Genomic DNA, 24,689 nt, shown 5'->3' on the forward strand with positions numbered 1-24,689 from the left:
TTACCTACTTACAAATGCTTTCGATGAATTAATGACAAAATTTCTAAAAGTAAAATTATGTGCAACACTGGATAAGTTGTTGCTTAGTGCATTACACTTTCTGAGTAGCCTACATTTCCAATTTTGTTTTCCATCTATATAACAATACAGAGTAGTGTGGGGCCCGAAGGGTCCCATTCGGCAGCTACAATTCATCCTCACAAGTTGTGACTTGGCAGATCCAATGTATTCCAGGCCTTGAGTTGTTTACTCTCTTTGGGTGTGATCCACTGAATCAAGTCAATTGTGGTGGGTCAGTATTGTCCCCCACCCCCTATTAGTCAACATTAGCGGCTGGGTTTTGTCTGATGGGTCTGTCCTTTATGGGCCGGGGCCGGCCCCAGCACGGACAAATACTAGTTGCAAATAAAGCATGTGTAATTTCCATTGCTTAGCATGTGTAACACACTATCGAGGCATCTATTAAATATTAAACATATTAATACCCAATGATTCATAGTTTACATTAGGTGGTGTATTATAATACACCCAATAACTTCACTAAAACATAATCCTATACTTATTGCGTTCAACATCAAGCGTATAACTAACCACTAACCACTATACATATGCTAGCCTTACTCAATACACATATTTACAATTATATAGCAACAATAAAAAAACTACAATAATTATAATAAAATGTTATAGTAACTTTATGAAATCCATGCTGAAGGCACGAGCACTAACTAGTTTACTAACATAATATCACAAATTTTTGACTTCCAAATTTTTGCAACCAAACGTTTAAAACACGTATTAATTAAACACCGCATAATTGCCGTATTACAAATTTTTGACCAAATATTTGACCGTACAGTTTTTTTTCAGTCACCAAATAACTCTTGAATTATTCCCGTAACAAAGATATAGAGTGAAATTCGGATGAGGAGTAAAATCCACCACTTCCCACTCCACTTTTATGGGGATATAGGCCATTGGACTCATCCTTAGATGGACACATACTTGCCTTTTTCTCTATATAAAAGACACCTTGCACTAGATGGACACATACTTACCTTTTTCTCTATATAAATGACACCTTGGACAGTCTTTTTATTTTCTAACTTCCTAGTTCCAACTACTTGTAGTTACTACCTTCCTCGCTTGTAACTCTTTTTCTTTCATATACTCTTATCTCTCTCTATATGATACTCTGATCAGTTGTTGAAAGATTAAAAATCATATCGTTTGAAATATAAGAAACATGTCTGCTGATTTTGTTATTAGTGAAGAAACACTCCAAGAAAATTATGAACAACAACAACAAGAAGTTGATGCAGAGGTTGTGAAGGAAGAGAAACTCATTTCCAAAACTCTTGGACGTTCTGACTCTTTAGAAACTGAATCTGGCAAATTCTTAAAGCTTCATGCTCATGGATCAAAGGTCTGCCTCCTATTCTCTTCACATCAGAAGTATACTTAATAACAAGCTAGTAAAGGTCTGGAGTCTGGTACATATAACCAAAAAATAATGCAAGTTAGTAGGGCTGTAGGAGTTTATTGCATGACAACTTTAAACATTCTTACATAAATCAAGGGTTAAACTAGCAGTGGTGCAGTTCAACTTAGGGGCTAGATATTTGATTGATTTTCTTATTTTTGTATATCTCTATCCCGTGACATTGTCAGTGCCGGCCCTGAGGCAAAGCGACCCAAGCAGTTGCTGTGGGCCACCAAACCAAAACAAAAAATAGAGGCCACACTATTATCGTCACAAAACAATAAACTTTCTAATAAAGAGTTCAGTTAGTTGCCACTTATTTATGACCAAAAAAATAAACCAACCATATTAATTTAAGAAAAAAATAAACACATGATTTCAAGTAATCTCTCAATACGATAACCCAACTCTTTATATTAAACTCTTTGGCAATACTTACCCCACTCGTTACAAACAATTAAAAAAAACAAAAAACACTAAACCAACTCACAATTAAAAAATCCAAACTTTTATCTATATCTAAAAAAACAAATAAAACTCGTCTGTCAAATAACAAAATCACTCACAATCCTCGAGAACCCAACTCCTTATTAAACTCTTTGACAATACTTACCCCACTCGTTAAAAAAAAAAAAACACTAAACCAACTCATAATTAAAAAACCTAAACTGTTATCTATATCTTAAAAAATAAATAAAACTCATCTGCCAAATAACAAAATCACTCACAATCCCCGAGAACCCAACTCCTTATTAAACTCTTTGACAATACTTACCCCACTCCTACTCGTTAAAACGATTAAAAAAAACAAAAAATACTAAACCAACTCACAATTAAAAAATCCAAACTTTTTTCTATATCTAAAAAAATAAATAAAACTCATATACCAAATAAGAAAATCACTAACAATCCCCGAGAACTCAACTCCTTATTAAACTCTTTGGCAATACTTATCCCACTTGTTATAAACAATTAAAAAAAAACAAAAAACACTAAACAAATTCACAATTAAAAAACCCAAACTTTTATCTATATCTAAAAAAACAAATAAAACTTTTCTGTCAAATAACAAAATCACTCATAATCCCCGAGAACCCAACTCCTTATTAAACCCTTTGACAATACTTACCCCACTCGTTACAAACAATTAAAAAAAAAAAAAAAAATACTAAACCAACTCATAATTAAAAATCCCAAATTTTTATCTATATCTAAAAAAATAAATAAAACTCATCTACCAAATAACAAAATCACTCACAATCCCTGAGAACCCAACTTCTTATTAAAATCTTTGGCAATACTTACCCCACTCGTTACAAACAATTAAAAAAAAAACATTAAACCAACTCATAATTAAAAAAACCCAAACTTTTATATATATCTAAAAAAATAAATAAAACTCTTCTGTCAAATAACAAAATCACTTCACTCTCTCTCTCTTGAATTATATTGAATAACACAAGTTAAAACAAAATTGATAACATTAACACATATAGGGCCACATTCTATTGTCTTGCTTTAGGCCATCAAAATGTCAAGGCCGGCACTGGACATTGTATATACTTATATTGACTAAGGGCTTAGTAATGTTGGTTGTAAAAATGTAATTAAATATGAAAAATATCTTATTTCCACATTTTGTTTGTTAAATATAAATTTATTAAACCCTTTGACAATACTTACCCCACTCGTTACAAACAATTAAAAAAAACAAAAAAATACTAAACCAACTCACAATTAAAAATCCCAAATTTTTATCTATATCTAAAAAAATAAATAAAACTTATCTACCAAATAACAAAATCACTCACAATCCCGAGAACCCAACTTCTTATTAAAATCTTTGGCAATACTTACCCCACTCGTTACAAACAATTAAAAAAAAAACATTAAACCAACTCATAATTAAAAAAACCCAAACTTTTATCTATATCTAAAAAAATAAATAAAGCTCTTCTGTCAAATAACAAAATCACTTCACTCTCTCTCTCTTGAATTATATTGAATAACACAAGTTAAAACAAAATTGATAACATTAACACATATAGGGCCACATTCTATTGTCTTGCTTTAGGCCATCAAAATGTCAAGGCCGGCACTGGACATTGTATATACTTATATTGACTAAGGGCTTAGTAATGTTGGTTGTAAAAATGTAATTAAATATGAAGAATATCTTATTTCCACATTTTGTTTGTTAAATATAAATTTATTATTTTTGTATTTTGAAGCGAGACGATTGGTCTACGATACTGATTTTGGCCTTCCAAACCAAAGTATTGGGATTGTGTATGGAGACATTAGGACATCACCTTTGTATGTCTATTCAAGTACCTTCAGCGATGGTATCAAATACAATGATGATATAATAGGTGTTCTTTCCTTGATCATCTATACGCTCACCTTGATCCCATTGATCAAGTATGTCTTCGTTGTCTTACAAGCGAACGACAATGGTGATGGTTAGTTCTAATTTCTTACTCATGATCCTCTTACTTGTGCAACATATTTTTTTTAATATAATCCTATCGATCAAGTACGGTTTGTTAATTTTCATTGTTATTTACTGAAACAATTGGAAATTGAAGCAACATTTTCTAAAATTATTTTTGTAGGAGGAACATTCGCATTATATTCTCTAATATGCCATTATGACAAGGTGAGTTTGATACCCAATCAACAAGGTGAAGATCAAGAGATATCAAATTTCCAGCTTGAGGCGCCAAACAGACGTCTCATTCGAGCCTCCAGACTAAAATATAAACTAGAGAATAACAAGTTTGCTAAGTATGTACTATTGTTTGTAACAATGCTGGGTACTTCTATGGTGATTGGGGATGGGGTCCTGACTCCTTGGAGTACTTGCATCTCAGGTTCTTTTACTACTTTTTACTCGCATGTTGCTCAGCTTACCATTTTTTTTTCTAGACTTAGGCAAGGGCTACTTTTCCAATGAAATCAGCCTTGCGGAAGTATCTTTTGTGGCCACTTCTTTACATAGACTTCAATTAATTGTTCAAAATTTAGATAAAAGTGAAGATTTTTAAGTAGGGTTAACTAGTATTACCCTCCTACTAGATGAGCCAATTAGGATTGTCCCCAACTAGATCGGAAAATTAGGGTCTCCCTCTTGAGTACAAAAAAAAAAAAAAGTCAACTTGGATTGACCGTGTGTTTTTTTGTGTGTATTCAGAAAGAGACCCTAATTTCCCCATCTAGTTGGAGAAAATCCTAATTGGCTCATCAGGGGAGTAATACTAGTTAACCCTAAACCCTTTTAAGTATCCATCAGCAAGAACAAAAAATCAGATTCTAAAAAAGTTTCTGTAAATTTCAGATTGTCGACTTATCAGAGTTTTGAAAACATCGAAAGTCATTACTCTATATGCTTCCAGGTGAAGCAGAAACCAGTTGAAATTTCTGTCGAAGTACAGAAGATGGATTCGGGCGAATCTTTAGTATAATTTGTCAAGACTTTGTATGTGTTATAATACCTTAAAATATTGTACCCAAACTCACAATGACACTTTATAAAGAATATAGTGGAGGCATTCGAATTTTCGTTTTTTAAGATCTATTGTCCATATTCTTTTTCAAATCATGTTGTCGACCTCTAGACTTCAAATCCACGCGTGTGATTTTTATTCCTCCAAGTTTGTTGGACTTCTAATAATTGAATTTAATATAGGACAACGTCTTAACATATAAATGAGTAAATAACTGCTTGCTGTATTTTTTAAATTTTGACGTACGGTTACCAAATTTCTCTTTGTTTAACTTTGGCTGCAGTATTATCAGCAGTTGGAGGAATCAAAGAAGCTTATACCAAGGTTACTGAAGGTACTCTCCATGCTTTACATCATCATCATCATCACTATGAGTCTAAGATAAACCATATCCTTGACTTACATAACCTTATTATTTCGATAAAATCTTTTGACTTAACCAACCATAAAGAAAATTCTAATGAAAAGAAAATGATTGTTGGACTAAGCTAGGTTCCAAAGATATTGGTATGGGTCCAAGGTTTTAAGGTAAAGTGGCAAACACAAACACTCCAAGTTTCTACTTTTCAATCCATATGAACTATGTGATTGGGATTCACATGTGTTTTCGATTTTTTACCACGTGACGATAGACATGGTTGTACACTATAACAATGACAATTTTTTTGTAGATCATACAATTGATAATTAGTTAATTAGTTATTGTTATTACTATTGTTATATTTTATTTCTATGTTTTTGGAAGTACGAATTGGACCACATTATTCACTCAAACTTGTTCGCACAAATGATGATATTCAATGTCAGAAACAGGGGAATAGGGGAGTGTATATTTTATCCACATTTTCACAAATCATGAGAAAATATTGTCATTATCAGATAACAAACATGCTAAGAAAGTAAGAAATTGGTAATACATTAAAAATTCCATTTTGTCATAAATGTAAATTATATTGTTTACATTGATTTTTTTTTGTGTTTATCCGAAAAATAGAAGAAATTACAAAGGAATTCATAGTTTTTTTTTTAAAACATGCAGACATGATCGTTTGGATATCAGTTGTGATCTTGATCTGTCTATTCCTATACCAGAGATTTGGAACCGATAAAGTTGGTTATAGCTTTGCTCCAATTATTTTGTGTGATTCATGCTCATTGGTGGAATTGGTGTCTATAGAAAACTTATTCCAAAAATATACTTATTGTTAAGTAAAACAAGAAATCAAATTGATATAACAAATATATCATGAACAAACCTTTAATTTCAACAAACAAACAAATATTTTAGTTCAACGAATGAACTTAATTTACCAATGATTAAATCCGAGCCTAGTAATGATCACTATGTCCTTAAGACAGATTTTTCCCCCTCATGGTGCTTGAAGGTTGATGGGAAACTGTCTCCCAAGATAGAACGTATTTCCTTCTATAGAAAACTAGCACTTCAATTCTATAGAATCAGCGAATACAACATAGTATTTGACTAAGAATATGGGGAGACGAGAAAGATCAGAACTCTATGTGATCTGGTGTGTCTTTCTCTCCAAATTCATCCACTATTTATAGGTGAGTGGTGCTTCTTCGAAACAACACAGTGACTCTTGGGAAAAAAGTAAGCAACTCTTTGAAAAGTTACATGTTTTGAAAAGACAAACCATTTCGGCATAAAACACTGTTTCGAACCAGTACCTATTTCGAAAGGTCACACCTTTTCGGCATGATACACTGTTTCGAACCAGTGCACATTTCGAAAGGTCGCACTTTTTTGGCATAATGCACTGTTTCGAACCAGTACACCCTTTCGAAAAGGTTTTTCTCACTTTACGTGCTGTTTATTTTCAGAAACCCATTTCATATCAATATGGGATAACTTGGGAGACAAATTACTCATTCATATCTCAAATGGATTTGAGCAAATCATTTTTCTAACAATCCCCCACATGAATAAAAAATTGACTTCTTCTATCATAAGCATCGGATTTCTGTTCTTTTACAAATGAAAAGATACCGCATCAGGTCAAGTAGCATGGGAGGCCTTGAACTTGCCTTAGTGAAAGATGATCGGATTTAATTGGACGATCAGTAGACTTCAATTAATGTCCTTGAACTGTCAGCCGTTTGTATAAACCTAGACAATCATCTTCACGCAGTACCTTCTCGAATACTGTTGGTTCTCACGTTTGTGTTCATTTTGGCCTTGAACACTTCTTGGTTCAGATAGTGCTTTTGAGACATTTGCCTTTAAAATTCTCATAGAAGTGGCCCCACTTCGCACTAACATAGGTGATTTCTATAAAGAGTATCTTGCAATACTCCACTTGGATAACATAACTTTCTAAGATATAGTAAATCATTAAAAGCTTGACTTATCTTGGTTCTCGCGGCAGATATACACTGTCTTATATCCAGTGCTAACTGAGTCACAGACATAATTCAGTTGACTCTTTGAACCTAGATCTTGGGATCTCCAGTCAACTAGGTTGGTTTTTTTCATTATGAGGACTCTTGGTTGATTATCTCTAAAGGCTTTAAGCCTATTCCCCTTGATAATCGTTCTGCTTGCTCTCTTATTAAACCTTTTGTAAGCGGATCCACAATGTTATCTTTTGACCTTACATAGTCGATTGAGATAACTCCATTTGAGAGCAATTATCTAACGGTGTTATGTCTACGACGTATGTGTTGAGACTTCCCATTATACATGCTACTTTGTGTTCTACCAATAGCAGATTGGCTGTCACAGTGTATACACACTGCTGTCTAAGAAATTTTGAAGCCACTCAGCTTCTTCTCCAGCCTTGTCTAACGCTATGAATTCTGATTCCATAGTGGACCTTGCTATGCACGTTTGCTTTGAGGATTTCCAAGAAATTTATGCATCTCTCCTAGAGTAAAACACCACATTTGATGTCTTTTGAGTAATGCTTCAACAAATTTCCAATTTTAAATTAATTAATTCAAGGAGGTTCATAATCCCCCACATTTTCCAATTTCTCATGACTAAGTCAATAAATTGGAAAATCATTTAGATATATGTTTAACAAGTGATGTGTCTTGTTAAAGAATGTCACATATCATTCATATCGTGTCGAAACACTTCTAAGACCTCAATTTTGCTGACAAGTATGCTTACAAAACAATATCTTAAACAATCTTCTTTATTGGCACTCTTTGGCGCAATAGTAAAACACATACATCTTACAAATAATAAAATATTTTTAGAACCCTTTTAGCACCAGCCATTCCTAACATCTGGAATGAAACAAGGATTCTCGGAATCTTGGATCATAATTTCCCCCAAGTGTGGCATTACTACCACCTTGTTCTCTTTCAAAAAGTCCATTCCAAGAATGACTTGAAAATGGTCTAAGCGAGCTACCATCAGGTCCACCTTTTCTCGCCAGTTGTGCATCTTAATGTCAACTTCCAAAGCGAGTCCTTTCACCGGTTCGGCTTCTTGGTTCAAGCCTCTCATAGAGCCTGTACATTTTGCGAGTTTCAATCCAATAGCCTCGGATACATACTCAGAAATTAACGTATGAGTTGAACCAGTATCCACCATTGCTAGTAGACACCCGTAGTTGTTGAGTTCCACTTTTACGAACATAAGGTCGTCATCAGGGACCAAAATGTTCATACCATTTAACGAACTAGTAGGTCTAGCAAATGAAATCGGAACAACATGAATAGGAGAACCTGGTGGTGTTGTCATTTCTATTCTGAAATAGAAACACACTTTGTTATTCTTTAAAACCAAAAAAGGAAAACTGAAACGAATTCTATAAAAAAGATACACTCACAAACTAATATGTGAACTTGCTTCTGTTTGAGAGAGAAAGAACAGTGCATGAGATGTCCTTTTCAGAAGGTTCAAAAATGGAAAGTGTGAAAAGAACTTGTTGTCAAATTTCCTTTGTGTCGGTTCAATATTGGAACCAATGAATGACTTTAGTTCTTCACCGTTTCGTCCTTGATCACATCAATGATTAAAGTACTTTATCACTTTATAGGATTGTTGTGACTCTCTCGCTGGTTATTACCAACTGGTAAAAGTCGATAATTCAAAACCTCGAGACTTTAATTAGAAACGATTGTCTACTTCTGTCGTTTACAGTGTAGAAACAATTTGCTTTTAAAGTCACGTGGAGAACATAACGATTCTCTAATAGAGTAATAGGTACAAAACCTTTATTAAAGTTGAATCGTTAGTTTAGCATGTGCACTTGTACTTTATGACACATGTCATCTATTAAGTAAGTCTCGCGGTTAGGACATTAGACTCTCTAAATTTGTACCTTAAACCGTCTTTTTTACAACAAATATAATTACCAACATAACGGGTTTGGAAGAAAAAAAAATGTACCTGTTCGCAACTTTTCACAATTGTAACATAAATTAATTAACAAACCCCACTTTAACCAACGAGAAGCAACTGCCCTGTGGTTATGCAAATACCATTTTTGGTGCTATCAAAGAAATCCAATTCACATATGACATACCTGATATTTGTACCAATTCCATGCGTCAAATCTAGTATTTATGGTGATAAAATTTTCTGCCACATTACAATCTTTTTCGCTAACGTCTTTACCAATAAAGAACGAAATCCGCTTCAAAATTGTTAGTGCATTTGTACTAAACAATAAGTATAGCCAAAATTAATTCAACCAAATTAATTCAAGGAAAAAAGAAATCTGTCTTAAGTTTGTAGAAAACTTATTCCAAAAATATACTTATTGTTAAGTAAAACAAGAAATCAAATTGATATAACAAATATATTATGAACAAACCTTTAATTTCAACAAACAAACAAACCTTTTAGTTCAACGAATGAACTTAATTTACCAATGATTAAATCCGAGCCTAGTGATGATCACTATGTCCTTAAGATAGATTTTCCCCCTCACGGTGCTTGAAGGTTGATGGGAAACTGTCTCCCAAGATAGAACGAATTTCCTTCTATAGAAAGCTAGCACTTCAATTCTATAGAATCAGCGAACACAACATAGTATTTGACTAAGAACAGAGGGAGAAGAGAAAGATCAGAACTTTGTGTGATATGGTGTGTCTTTCTCTCCAAATTCATCTACTATTTATAGGTGAGTGGTGCCTCTTCGAAACAACACAGTGACTCTTGGGAAAAAGTAAGTAACTCTTTGAAAAGTCACATGTTTCGAAAAGACACACCATTTCGGCATAAAACACTGTTTCGAATCAGTGCCTATTACGAAAGTTCACACCTTTTCGGCATGATGCACTGTTTCGAACCAGTGCACATTTTGAAAGGTCGCACCTTTTAGGCATAATGCACTATTTCGAACTAGTACACCTTTTCGAAAATGTTTTTCTCACTTTACGTACTGTTTCTTTTCAGAAACCCATTTCATATCAATATGGGATAACTTGGGAGATAAATTACTCATTCATATCTCAAATGGATTTGAGCAAATCATTTTTCTAACAGTGTCTACAACTTTGTTATGTATGATCCTACTGTCATTAAGGCTTTAAACCCAAAATACATTGTAGATTATTTCAGGAGGAACAAGGATAAAACATGGATTTCACTTGGTGGGGTTGTTCTAGCCATAACTGGTAAATGATACTTGTCGGGGCAAAACGTTAACCCGACACTCCCGATGTGATGGTGCTTCCGAAGGCTCGAAAGAGATGGGGGATTGGGATTTTTGAGGAAGAGAGACTGCACCAACATTCTGGTTGCCTACATACCCAGTGAGGAACCCGGGATCAAGTCTCTTAAAAACGTAGTTCTGGAGGATGCAGAAGCCTCCGTATATATAGCAATATCCTGCCTTGGCGGCCAAGAAAGTGATTCTTGAAGATTGCATTCTTTCATGAATCCTATCATGACTCTATCTAAAATAGGATCATTCTCTAAGATTCCATTCTATCCTTGCGCAAGATCTTATCGGATTGCATTAGGATCTTATCGGGTGACTGGATCAGAATGATCCGGACGGATTGGGTCCACGAACTTGGGCCACCCGGATGGGCCTTAAACCTGTTGTGAACTCTAACGGATTAGAGGACCGGATTATTTAAAGTGTTTGCCCCCAAACTGGTCCGCCGCTGGTCTTACACCCGGTTCATAGTCCGAGTATACTTTGGACCGGAAATATGACGTAGGGTACACACATTGCCCCCTCTTCAACAAATGATCAAAACGAAAATGAAGATGATGTGTTGAATAATTAAAGTACCGAAAAAACCAAAATGAAGTAAGAAGGAACGTGTAATGGAGATAGGCCAGAAAGTTTGAAAAGCTTAAATGCTTGAGTGGGTAAAACGAGTGACCAATTAAATGATATGACCATGGAAGAGGCTAACCTGGTCGAAAAAAGACTAAAATTGGCTAGAAAACCGGTTGATCCGGCAAGCACACTGCTGACCCAGGAAGAAAAAATAATGACCCGGCTTGAAAATGTAGGAAATTCATCAGACCCAGATCTAAGTAGGCCTAAACCGGCCTGACAACTGTTGGAACCGGCATGTATACCCGATGAATCGGTTGGGAAGTCTTTGGACCCAAGAGAAAACCGCCTGGACAAGCTGGAAAACGCCTGAACCGGCTGGAAAAAGAGTGAACCGGCTGAAAAAATGTCGAAACTGGATGGAAACCACCTGAACCGGTTGGAAAAATGCTTGAACCAGCCGGTGCCGGTGCCGGTTGCCGGTGCCGGTGGTAGAGGGTCAAGAGTTGAAGTGCACTGTTCAAGAAATAGAACTGACCCGGCTAGCAAACTGTTGACCCGGCAAGAAAATATATTGAACCGGCCTAAAAACTAGTGACCCGGTAAGGAAACAGTCTGACCCGGTGCGGAAATAGATAAAAATCGGCAGATCTATATATAAGTAGGCCTGAATTGGCATGAATACCGCCGGAACCAGCTTGTAGACCACTGACCCGGTAGGGAAAAGCCAAAATCAGCAAGGAAAACGCCTGGACAAGCTGAAAAATATGTGACCCGGCTGTAAAAACTCCCAAACCAGCTGAAACCGGCTGAAAAATACAGGAACCAGTGGTAAAAATGCTGGAACCGGTTGAAAAATTGTAGAACCGGTGGGAATAACGCCTGAACCGGCTAGAATATGCCCGAACCGGATGGGAAACTGCTGAACCGGTGGTGAAACGCATGAATCGGCAGGTTGCCGGTGCCGGTCACTGGTGGGAGAGGGTCAAGAGTTGAAGTGTACTATGCAAGTACTGTGAACAGTATATATATATATATATATATATATATATATATATATATATATAATATATATTTTTTTGGAATGGGCCCTTTGGATGGGGCTTTGTTGAATACATGGGAGGCTATTCGAATAATGAATTTCGGATGTCTTGAACGACTGGGCTTGTGGCTGATCAATTATTTGATAGTCAAGCCTTAAACTATATATGCTCTCGCGGCAAATCTAGCCGACATGGTCGACTTCGTAAAGGTCATCAACTAAAAGATGCCCCGCTTGTGTTACCGCGGCCGGTATATAGCACATCATTAGAAATAACATGGGGTTTGTGGCGGAATAACACCAAAATAACATAGTAACTAATGAACCGCACCGCGATCCGTGGTCGCGGTGAAGAACAAAGTCAGTAGCAGATGAAAGTATGAAAGCCAAATCAGGAGAAATAGAAGTGGAATCTTTGGAATTGGGACAACATCTCCAACCGATTCGACACTAATCCGTAAGATTCTCTTCATAGAACCTGCGAAAGTGGACGTAACACGGAAAGAATATGTGTAATATCTTTATAAAATATTATACGGTGGTCTACCGTTGTCGCGACGATAACAATGCCACTAAGTCACTTGACGAACAAGCGTAGTTACACTGCAAAGATTCTCCCATAGACGATCCTTGAGGAGACCAACAGGCAACCCAGAAGTGCCTCAGTAGTTGGGTTTAAATCAGAGTGTAGCTTAGACTCCGCCACCAAGGGTATAACGCTTTGATGTACTCTAAACAATCGCACCGCACCAAAAGCGAGATATTATCGTTCTTGGATTTTTATTGTCGAACCATGATGCCAGGCGTAGGCACACTGCACCACGCAAGCCGAAACTGAAGTGCAGGATTGCCTTCGCTACCCGGGTAAATTTAAAACTAAATGACCAATTTGAAATTAAAACACAACATAAATGGAAAAGAATTTTATTGATGAAAAATGGAAGGAAAGTACAATGTATGTGAAATTTATTGGTGGAACTAATGATAAGTAAATTACTTGTGAAATAAGCGCAAATGGTACGCGTTCCATGGTTTGGTTAGGACATCGCCAACCAAGTTCTTGAGAAAAATAAGAACCTTTGGATGCGAGCCTTTCAATGATAAAAGGCCCTTCCCAGTTCACCGAAGAGTTTCACCGTTGGGTTTTCCGTTTCCTTTGGGTGCGTAAGACCCAATCTTTGGTTTGAATGCTCGTAAGCGTAACCTTGTCATAACCGCGCTTCATAGAATCATGTAAGTCATGAGATTCTGCAGGCTTCATCTCTAAGGTCCTCCACCATGGCTCTCATCGCTGAGCCAAGATGTCGCGATTGACCTCTGTGGAGATGGCTTGTGAGCGCGCTTGTTGGGGCGATTATTTCAGTTAAGGATCTTGCTTCCATTCCATATGCCAATGAAAAGGGTGACATTCCTGTTGAACGACGGGGGGTTGTCCTATAAGCCCAAAGCACCCCTGGTAACTGTTTAACCCAGTTTCCTTTAGCTGATTCAAGCCTTTTCTTCAACGTGTCCAGAATAACCCGGTTCGTTGCTTCCGCCTGTCCATTTCCCTGGGGATAATAGGGTGCGGAGAAGTTATGCCGTATCTTCAGGGATTTGCAGAAGATGTGGATCTCAGCAGAATCAAACTGGCGGTCGTTGTCCGATACCATTTCATTTTGGGACATCGAATCGGCACAACAATATCGCCGGATGAACCGTTTGACGTCAAGACCGAATCGACTCAAGGAGACAGCTTCAACCCACTTAGTGAAGTGTCGATTCCAAGAGAAACCTCACATTACCGGGGCCGTAGGTAAAGGACCCACAATGTCGAAGTCCCCACTTAGCAAATGGCCAAGGGCTAAGTATGGGATGAAGCTCATTCGCAGGAAGCTTAATGATCCGAGCATGTTTCTGGCATGGTACACATATTTGGACAAACCGTTTGGCATCTTTTTGCGTATATGGCCACCAATATCCTTGGGTGAGAGCTTTGTGAGCGAGGCTCCGACCACCAAAATGATTACCACAAATGCCTTCATGAATTTCTTTTAGAATCTGTTGTCCCTGTTCAGGAGTAAGGCACCGGAGGAGTGGGCCTGAATCCATGGGTTTTCTGTAAAGGCAGGACCCCCCCTCCGAGGTAGTTAACAACACAAACTGCCATGCATCCCGTTTGACTTTGTCAGATAAAGCCCTGTCTAAGGGGAGTTCTCCAATTTGTAAGAATTCAACCATATTTTGACGCCAATCGGGAAGTAGAAGTTCCATTAACTCAATGTTGGAAAACTGATCATCAGGTATTTCGGGAGCATTGTCAGCAAGATCCGTTTCGGAATCAGTTGCAGAGTCTTCCTTCTGTACAACCTCATTTTCCGCCACTACAGAGTCAGTATCCACCGTGGGGGAGATGTCAGCATCCTCCTCATGGCTGTGAGGAGAATCCTGAGTGGGATGCTCTTGGTGCTTGTCCCGCGCTTTGCTGCACGTAGTGACCGCATAAATCTGCGTGAATGCCGCGCATTCGGCAGCGTAGACGTCAGCCATATCGGGCAATGGGAGGTCAATGCTAGGCAGTAACTGGACCTCTACCCTGATATTGCGAGGTTCAATGGAATCAACTACGGCTGAAAGGTAGGCCAATGCATCAGCGTGCCGAACATCATTCCTTGGTCTTTGCAAAATTGAGATGCGCTCAAATTTTGCAGCGAGATCGCGTATCACATCTAAATAAGCCGCCATTCGCTCATCTCGAGCTTGATATGACCCTCCAAACTGACAAGCAACTAGCTTAGAATCCGTTACCATATTGATTTCCTTTGCCCCCATTTTGAGCGCCGCTCTCATTCCAAATATTGCTGCTTCATATTCAGCTTCATTGTTGGAAGCAGGAAAGCAAAGTCGGACGGACCTCTCGATTCGGCAACCATTTGGGTCGACTATCACACAACCGATCCCTGACCCCTTCCTATTACTTGAACCATCTGTATACACAACCACCGCCTCGGTGAAATTCTCTTCAACGGAGTCAGGTTGGTGGTTGGGAAAATCTGGCAGTTGTTCCTCCTCGAATAACTCGGGTGAAATCATGATATCTTCTACCGGGAAATCTGCCATCAAAGAAGCTAATGCATGACCTTTTTCTGCAGTGCGAGGCTCATATGTGGTAAGCAACTAGCTAGACCAATCAGCAAGGCGGCCAGACTCTTCGGCTCGTCCGAGTGCCTTGCGAAGGGGATATTCTGTATACACTTTCACCACACGTCCCTGAAAATAAGGCTTAAGTCTGCGTGCTGCATGCACAAGGGCAAGCGCGATTTTCTCAATTTTAGAATACCTACTCTCTGATCCAGTCAACATTTTGCTAATGAAGTAGATTGGGCGCTCCTCCGGGTTTTCCACAAACAATACTGCACTTACTGCGATCTCAGAAGCTGCCAAATAAATTCCAATGTCTTGGCTAGTTTGCGGACTAACCAGGACGGGGGGTCATACCAAGTATGCTTTAATTTCTTTAAAAGCCCTATCATAGTCCTCGTTCCAAACGGAGGCACCTTTCAACGTTTGAAAAAATGGCCTGCATCGATCTGAATACTTTGATATAAATCTATTTAGGGTTGCCAAGCGACCGGCGAGCCGCTGAATTTCTTTTTATTCAAGGGTGGGGGCATTTCGAGAATGGCCCGAATCTGTTCAGGGTTTGCCTCGATACCCCGTCGAGTCATCAGAAATCCTAAGAAATTTCCAGATGCTAATCCAAAAGAACACTTCGAAGGGTTCAACTTCAATTTATATCTTACGAGCCTATCGAATACCTCTTGTAAATGCTGAAGGTGGTCGGGTGTTTCTTTGGATTTGACCACCATGTCATCGATGTAAACTTCCATGATACACCCAATCAGATCGACAAACATTGTATTCATCATCCTCTGATAGGTGGCGCCTGCATTTTTCAGACCAAATGGCATGACTCTAAAGCAATACAGGCCATGGTCCGTTACGAACGCCTTGTGCTCCTGGTCCTCCTCAAGCAGAGGTATCTGGTTATAACCAGAGGAAGCGTCCATGAACGACAGATGCTCAAAACCCGAGGTCGCATCGACTAGATCTGAGATGCGAGGTAATGGGTATGGATACACTGGGCAAGCTTTGTTTAGGTTGGTGAAGTCAATGCAAACCCTGAGCTTCCCATTTTTCTTTGGAACCGCGACGATATTGGATACCCAAGTCGGGTATTCAACGGGCTTAATGAACCCTGCTCCAAGTAGTTTACCAATTTCATCATTGACCTTTAGTTTTCGCTCGGGAGCCATCCGCCTTGGTCTTTGTCGAACCGGTTTGAATCTCAGGTCAATATCGAGCTCGCGGGCGTTTTACATCTGTGTCGACTCCGGGCATTTGGTTGATATCCCAGGCAAATATTTCTTGATAATCCCATAACAGGTGAATTAGAGCCCTTTTTTCGGTTGGGGGTAAGCCGACAGCGATGAAAGTAGTTTCGTGGCTCTCGCCCCCTATCTGAACTTCCTCCAACTAATCGATCGAGGGACCCTTTTCGAGGAGCATCGGGCTTCGCACTGGAAAGCCCAACGTTTCTATAATTGCTATTTGGCATGATCAACCGGAGAATTGTGTTGCCCGGACTTCGATTTCCTCAGTATCTTCTAGTGCCAAATCATGACACTGATGTGACATCATCTGGTCACTGCAGATCTTACATACTCCTGTTGGCGTGGGGAATTTCAACGCCTGGTGGAAGGTGGATACAGCAGCTTGATTTGCATGGATCCAATCCCTACCGAAAATTGCATTGTAACAAGAACCACAATCTATCAGAAGGAAATTTATCCCGACAGATTGATGCCCAACCGTGACAGGGAGATGAACCTTTCCAATGGCATGGGCTGGTTCGCCGTTGAATCCAATGATTGGGTTACGGTCTTCTATGATCAGGTCCTCTGATAGTTTCATTCTGGAGTAAGCCCTGGTGAATAACACGCTTAGCCGAGCTTCTCGCGGTCGATAAGAATCTTCGCCACCCTAAAGATTCCTATCCATGCAGTAATGACAATAGCGTCATTGTGAGGGTAATACACCCCCTTTTCGTCATTCTCAGTGAACTTCAACTCGTGACCTTCATAGGTTTCCGTATTGATACCTTGGTCAAAATTGAAATTGTTGACCTGGTAATGATCTTGTATATGACGAAGTTTCAAGCATGTTTCTATCTTGCGCTGACGACGTGAGACGCTATCGACACGCGCGTGGCATACATCGATAACGTTGTGTTCAGCCAAGTTGAGATGGGCTGACCGAGGTTTGTTTTGAACAAACTCAGTAAGCTGTCCCTCGTCAACGAGGTGTTGAACTTCTTTCTTCAAAGCTCTGCAGTGATCTGTTTCATGCCCAATATCATCGTGATATTTGCATTTTTGATTTTTATCCCGCCTACCTGTAGGATCTTCTGGTAGCGGCCGAGCTAGCAGTAACATTTTTTTAGTTCTGATTTTTTCGTACAGGTCTGCAAGGCTAAGAGTTAAAGGGGTGAATACCTTTTCCTCTATATTTGGGGCCTTTGTATTATTCTGAGTACTCCTCTTGTTACCTTGACTGGCAATCTTATCCTTTGTGGAGTCCTTGGAAGTTGAATCTGCGCCATCCTTTCTCTGTCGAGACTTTTGATCATCTTCCACTCGAACGTACCCTTCCACTCGGGCGAATAAATCAGAAAGGGTGGTAGGCAGCTTGCGAGTGAGAGAGTTATAAAGTCCATCTCTGTTGAAATGCAACGCTTGATGGACGGCTTGTATTGCGAAAGCATCACTCACATCCTGAACTTCGGCGTGAAGCTTCCTGAACCGTCGTACCAAACTCTTAATTGTTTCGCCTTTCTCTATAGCGAGATTGAACAGTGTGCTCGGACTCTTCTTCGTCTTCATGTTGTAATCGAAAACGTTCAACGAACATATCGCTGAGCTTGGTAAATGAATCAATTGAACGCGGAGGCAACTTGTTGAACCAGGATAGTGCGTATCCTTTCAACGTCGCTGGAAAAATACGACACATTAACGACTCATGAAATTCCCATAAGGTCATAGCAGCTTAGTAGCTCATGACGTGCTCGTTCGGACAGCCATCCACGTCATCGTAAGTTGGAAGAGGGGGCTATTTGAATGCCTTAGGATGAGCACAGTCCCGAATGTCATTTACAAAGGGTGAAAATTTCGGACCTCGCACAACCCTTTCCAAGAGTGGATCGTCTCTGATGGTTTGCCTGGTCACGGCTTGGTTAATCAATTCCTTAACCCTTTGTTCATTCATATTCTCACAGTTGTCCTCATCTTGATTCTCTTCTCTCCAGATCCGTTCATCGCGGGCTAAGATTCGAAGGGGATTCGGTCGTTGCCGATGTTTGATTCTACCCCGCCTTCTGCCTGCCACTCTGTTAGCAGGTAGCGGACTCTCATTCCGATTTGTGTGTTGGGATTCATATCTTGATCCGGACACATCCACGGATGCTGGTGTTTCCGAACTAGAACTCAATGCATTTGCTGGCGTTCCAGATTGTTGTGACTGGTGTGTCTGAGGATTCGTGCCCAAACGATCCCAGACATTGTTTGACTGTGAATGAGTGTGGACAGACACGATAGGGTGGACAGTCCGGCTTTGGCTTGGATCTCTAGCTTGACCATTATTGTGAATAAGGTTTTGGCCATTATTAGGATCTTCGCGCTGTCCTGGTTCGGCCCGTTGCCTTTGCCTACATGCAGACAAAAGGGACTCGACTGATTGGTGCTCCGCAGGGTCTCTAGGCCGTTTGCCTAGTTGATTTCTCAAATTTTCGTTTTCCGCAACTACTCTTGTCAAAAGAGAGATTAGAGCTGGATCCGATTGGTATTGCAAGTTCCGGATGGAGGCGCGTGGGTTAGCACGACGGCTCGACTACCCACCTCCGTAGTGGTGCCTGGAATAGTCTCCATGTTTTGCAGAGTTGCTACATGCCGACTGGCAGCTTCTGTATTACTCATCGCAATTTGTTCAGCCATGGTAACAAGGACGTATGAAAAATAAGGCCGATGATATCAAACTCCAACGGAATTCCACGTGGTCGTGGGTTTGGTCCCCACAGATGGCGCCAAAGAATGTCGGGGCAAAATGTTAACCCGACACTCCCTATGTGATGGTGCTTCCGAAGGCTCGAAAGAGATGGGGGATTGGGATTTTTGAGGAAGAGAGACTGCACCAACGTTCTGGTTGCCTACGTACCCAGTGAGGAATCCGGGATCAAGTCTCTTAAAAACGTAGTTTTGGAGGATGCAGAAGCCTCCGTATATATAGCAATCTCCTGCCTTGGCGGCCAAGAAAGTGATTCTCGAAGATTGCATTCTTTCATGAATCCTATCATGACTCTATCTAAAATAGGATCATTCTCTAAGATTCCATTCTATCCTTGTGCAAGATCTTATCGGATTGCATTAGGATCTTATCGGGTGACTGGATCAGAATGATCCGGATGGATTGGGTCCACGAACTTGGGCCACCCGGATGGGCCCTAAACCCGTTGTGAACTCTAACAGATTAGAGGACTGGATTATCCAAAGTGTTTGCCCCCAAACTGGTCCGCCACTGGTCTTACACCGGGTTCATAGTCCGAGTATACTTTGGACCAGAAATATGACGTAGGGTACACACAATACTATCAGTTTCCGTATTTTTGGTTCTGATACTCTGTTCAATGACCATTTGAATCGACTAACAGAATTCACGAATGCTTTATTTCACCAAGAACTGAAGCATTGTTTGCGGATGTTAGACACTTCACAGTAAGATCTATACAGATCAGTATGTGCTCAGTAACATATCCTTCTCTGTTTTTAGCTTATGTAGGACGAGCCTCATACCTTCGTAAAAATAACGAAGATGTCAGTAATACCTTCTATAAGTCCATACCAGGTAAGACACAAATGCTTGATCGTCCTTCATTAATTTTAAGCTTAACAAACCATTCTTTAATTGGTGTGGGATAATAAAAATGGAGTTAAAATTGACCATAGTGCCTAAGCAGGAAGTCTGGTTAAAGAGAGCAAGTCGTTAGAGCGTGGCTGAACGGGGCTCTTACATTTTCCCAAATTTTAGCCAAAAAAAAAAAAAAACAAGTCTGGTTAAAGACGGATAGATGCACTTTCGTAGTCACTCCTAGTAGAAAGTGAAATTTCTTCGTTTGAGTTCGCTTATAAATATTGAAATAAAACACTTTAACAACCTTGCATTACTTTTTTCTTTGGGTCTTTTATTAGACACTAGGGTATGCCCGTGCCGTACGACACTGATGAACTCGACGCGCCTTCGGCACTAATATTAGCTTTTTTTTTTTTACTACATTAGAGATTTGACTCTCTAATTTGATGCAAAAGCGAACTCAAAGTTCCTTACTCACGATCTTCGCGTTCGTAAAGTTGAAGTAAGGATCGAACCAACCTAAATGTTAGGACAACTACAACTTGGTTGTTACTCTTAGGGTACTAGTGAGTAAGTTTATATTAATACTAGGTTTCTTTCCTACACAAACATTAAAGAAAAACATTAAGATTCGAAATATGCAACTAAGACAAAATACAATTTACTAAAGAAAAGGTGGAGAGCTAATCCTCCTCATGTGAAAATAACATTTAGTTGTTGATTTGAAAAGGTTCATTTGATTCTTCCTAGACTCATAGACAAGCCCTAATGGAAGAAAACTTGATCCCTAACATGTATGGCTCATTTCTAAACTCATACATGTTAGCAATTGGAATCAAGCAATGACTTATCTCTAAGCTCATTCCTTGATTCCTAACTAGACACTACACCAACTATCATTTTGGGATAGGATGTAGGTGTAGTTGTCCTTCTTAACAACCTACCAAACCAACAACAATTATTTTCCCTCACATGAGTTGGATTAACTCCCCAAAAGGGAAGTTAGCTCATGATCCTTGGGATAAAGGATTACAAACTAGAAGAACAAAAGAGAGAGAGAAAGAGGAAGAAGAAAAACTAACTAAACTCACTTGCTTTTTATTTATTTTCTAGAAGAAAACCAAGGTTTCCTCCATTAAAACTATTACAAGTTTTTTTTTTGTAAAACTAAAAACTAAATAATAAGAATGACTAAGGAACTAAAATAATACAAGGTAAGGAAAAGAAGTCAAGGGAGTAAATGGAGTGTCCCCCCTTGTTTTGTTTTCTTCTTCATTTGAGAGACATCTCATTTCCTCCCATGTGAAACATCAAACCACATTTACTTCATTTTTATCCACCACATTAAAACAAAGTGACACCTTGCCTTTTTTTCACTATTAACACCTAATCTAATTAATTACATGCAAGGTGTCAACTTTGTACCAATAATTTGTCATTTTTGTCTTAACATGCTCCATGATTGATGACTCATCCAATCTTGCGAGCCCGTATAGTGGGTCCTATGTGTAGTCCAGTGGCGGTCCGGTCTTTGGGCAATTTTACAACTTCCCGCCTATGCGTAGAGTTCATCGCCCTGATTGTCTGAGCAGCTCACTTGTCGCATTCGGAGTCCTGGTTCAAGAGGTAGGAGCTTCGGAAGTTTGATGCTTCTGTGCGGATTTGAAAGAATTCATATACATGTCGTTCCTCGTGCTTTATTGCAGGTTTAAACCATATTTCCATGTTTACTGCGAATACCTGCAAAAGTATGAAAACATATTTATTTCATGATTATTAGACACATAGTTAACCAAATTTATATGTCTCAACGGGGTTTCATAATACACTTTTGGGTGCTTATCAGGCACTATATAGCATGAACTCGATGCGCCTTGGGTGCTATCTCCTCTACCAACCCAATTAGTCATTATCCATAAGCTCAATAGCATCAATTGGGCCAGCCCTATATGCAGTACCATGTTAAATTTGGAGGCCCAACAGTTTATAGGCTGGCCCGGTGTTTATAAGCTTAGCCGCAAGAGTGATTTTTAGATAGATCACATGGATACTGATTTGGTTTAACAAAATTGCACAAACCCCCAAATCACTTGGATTCGCCATGTCATATTTTGTGAGGAAGATTTGTAGCAGCCAGATGGGGCCCGAAGGGCCCCACACCGTTCTGTTTACAACTACGATGAAATTAGACATGCTCCCAATCTAATATCCGACAGTTAAGCTACTTCAAGTGAAAGAAAAAAAATCATCTCGCAGCCGTTGAATATTGGATGGGGGCATGTCTAATTTCTCATAGATTTGGGGGCAAATCTAATTTCACCATAGTTTGCTCAGGTCTTATTTGTTTCAAATTTCTTTAAGTTGCCTTTAACATATTTTTAATTTTGTTGAAGATCGTATATACTGGCCTATGTTTGTGGTGGTTGTTATGGCGGCGATAATTGCTAGTCAATTAAGAAATGATCTCTGGTACATTTTCAATCATCCAGCAATCCCTATCACTTGGGTGCTTCCCTCGAGTCCAGATCATCCACACATCAGCCAAGTACGAAGGGCAAGTCTACATACCAGAGATCAATTACCTCCTCATGTTAGCATGTGTTGGAGTTACACTAGGATTCAGAAAAACCAAACAGATTCGGAATGCATATGGTATGTTCAATTCCATTATTGTACATGTTCTTCCTATTATATTTCTACTGTGTTAAACATAAACAGAGCCAAGTTGATACTATACCAATACTGGTCATTTAATACTATCATTATTGATAAATATTTCTTTGATGTCTAGGAATTGCTGTGGTGTTTGTCATGACGCTCACATCAGCGTTTTTGTTAGTTATAATGATAATGATATGGAAGACTCATATTCTCTTAGTTATTCTTTATGTCCTAGTGATCGGCTCAGTGGAATTGGTCTACTTGAGTTATGTACTGTACAAATTTGATGAAGGCAGCTACCTTCCTTTAGCATTCACAGTGGTTCTTGTGACTGTAGTGTACGTGTGGAACTATGTGTATCGAATGAAATACATATATGAATTAGATCACAAAATTTCTTCTCATCAGTTCAAAGAGATTGTAGCTAAAACAAACACATGTCGCTTACAAGGTCTCACCATCTTCTATTCAGAGCTTGTCCAGGGAATACCACCCATCTTCCAACACTATATAGCTAATGTACCAGCATTACACTCCGTCCTTATATTCGTCTCCATCAAATCACTCCCAATAAGCAAGGTCCCAGTCGACGAACGATTCCTCTTCCGAAGAGTTGAGCCACATGGACTTAACGTCTTTCGGTGCATCGTAAGGTATGGGTACAAAGATGTTTGCAATGAACATGAGTCCTTTGAGAGAACTTTAGTAGATAGACTAAAGGAATACATAAAAGAAGAGTTGTGGATATGGTCATCAATTAAGTCAAATACCAAAGAAATTGTTGAGAATGGTGGTGCAAAGGATAATGTGGGTGCCAACGACGAAAGTGTCCATAATGGTGAAGGGATGACGATGGATGAAGAGGAGAAAAAAGAAGAGGTAGTGGTGGATGACATTGAGGAAGTGGATAGAGGACTTGAAGCTGGAATTGTTCATTTGATGGGTGAGAGTGAAGTGGTTGCAGGCAAAGGGTCTGGTTTTGCGAAGATGGTTATGATAAATTATGTTTATACTGTCTTGAGGAGGAATTTGAGACAAACTGATAAAGCCTTTGATATCCCTCACAAGTGCCTATTGAAGGTAGGGATGACTTACAAGCTTTAGAACTGATGGAGCTAGCTAGAAATATAGAATGGTATATCCAGGAGCCGATCGATCGGATGTAGGTATATATATATATAATAAACAACATGTAATGGTAGTTTTTCTTTGTATGGTAAATTTTTTCATAGAAAGTGCAACTTAGACCCCCCTCCTATGTTAATACACTAGTTAATGCCTGTTCATTCGGCACGGATTTCATAAAGAGGCATCCTTTCGACAGTGTGTTAACGTTATTTTTATTTCTACGTAACTAGATTTTTGGACCCGTTCAACGAACGGGGACCATTTTTATATAATTTTTTTCATTTTATTATTATGTATAAAAAATCTTACTTCCAAACTATATTGAAACTCATACAGTAAATTAATTGATCAAAGTTCCCAATGCCAATAATTTGTTATTTTTTTTTACTAAAAGGTAATTTTATTTAGAAATGGGAAAATTTTATGGAAGTAAAAAAGCAAAAAAGAAGAAGAAAAAAGATACATAAAGCCCAGGTCATTGGAGTGTAACTCCAAGAGCTCAATAAGAAGTAAATCTATAATATGTGGCAGAACTTCCGGTCTACTATTCCACCATTGTTTAGTTCCTAAAGCTAATGCACAACCTTGTCGAGCGTACATGTGTCTGCGGAGAAGTTTACCTCTCTCCATGATGAGGTGATGTTCAGCCATGAGACTTTACTCTTCAACTTGTTCCAGTGGCTTCTAAACCTCCTATGAACATTACCCGATTGAAA

At 38.9% G+C, this 24,689-nt stretch overlaps 1 pseudogene across 1 annotated transcript; it reads left to right on the forward strand.

The window, feature by feature from the left end:
- The first annotated feature begins 1,246 nt into the window (after positions 1–1,246).
- On the forward strand, positions 1,247–24,018 carry LOC147499083 (potassium transporter 5-like; annotated as a pseudogene). The gene is made up of 10 exons (XR_015196984.1): positions 1,247–1,426; positions 3,715–3,945; positions 4,099–4,356; positions 5,273–5,323; positions 6,029–6,130; positions 8,982–9,006; positions 10,454–10,588; positions 20,015–20,178; positions 22,578–22,836; positions 22,976–24,018. The product of XR_015196984.1 is annotated as a potassium transporter 5-like (transcript).
- Positions 24,019–24,689: the final 671 nt, after the last annotated feature.

The sequence above is a fragment of the Coptis chinensis genome, chromosome 5, assembly GCF_015680905.1.
Source record: "Coptis chinensis isolate HL-2020 chromosome 5, ASM1568090v1, whole genome shotgun sequence".
In the NCBI taxonomy this organism is placed as follows: Eukaryota; Viridiplantae; Streptophyta; class Magnoliopsida; order Ranunculales; family Ranunculaceae; genus Coptis; species Coptis chinensis.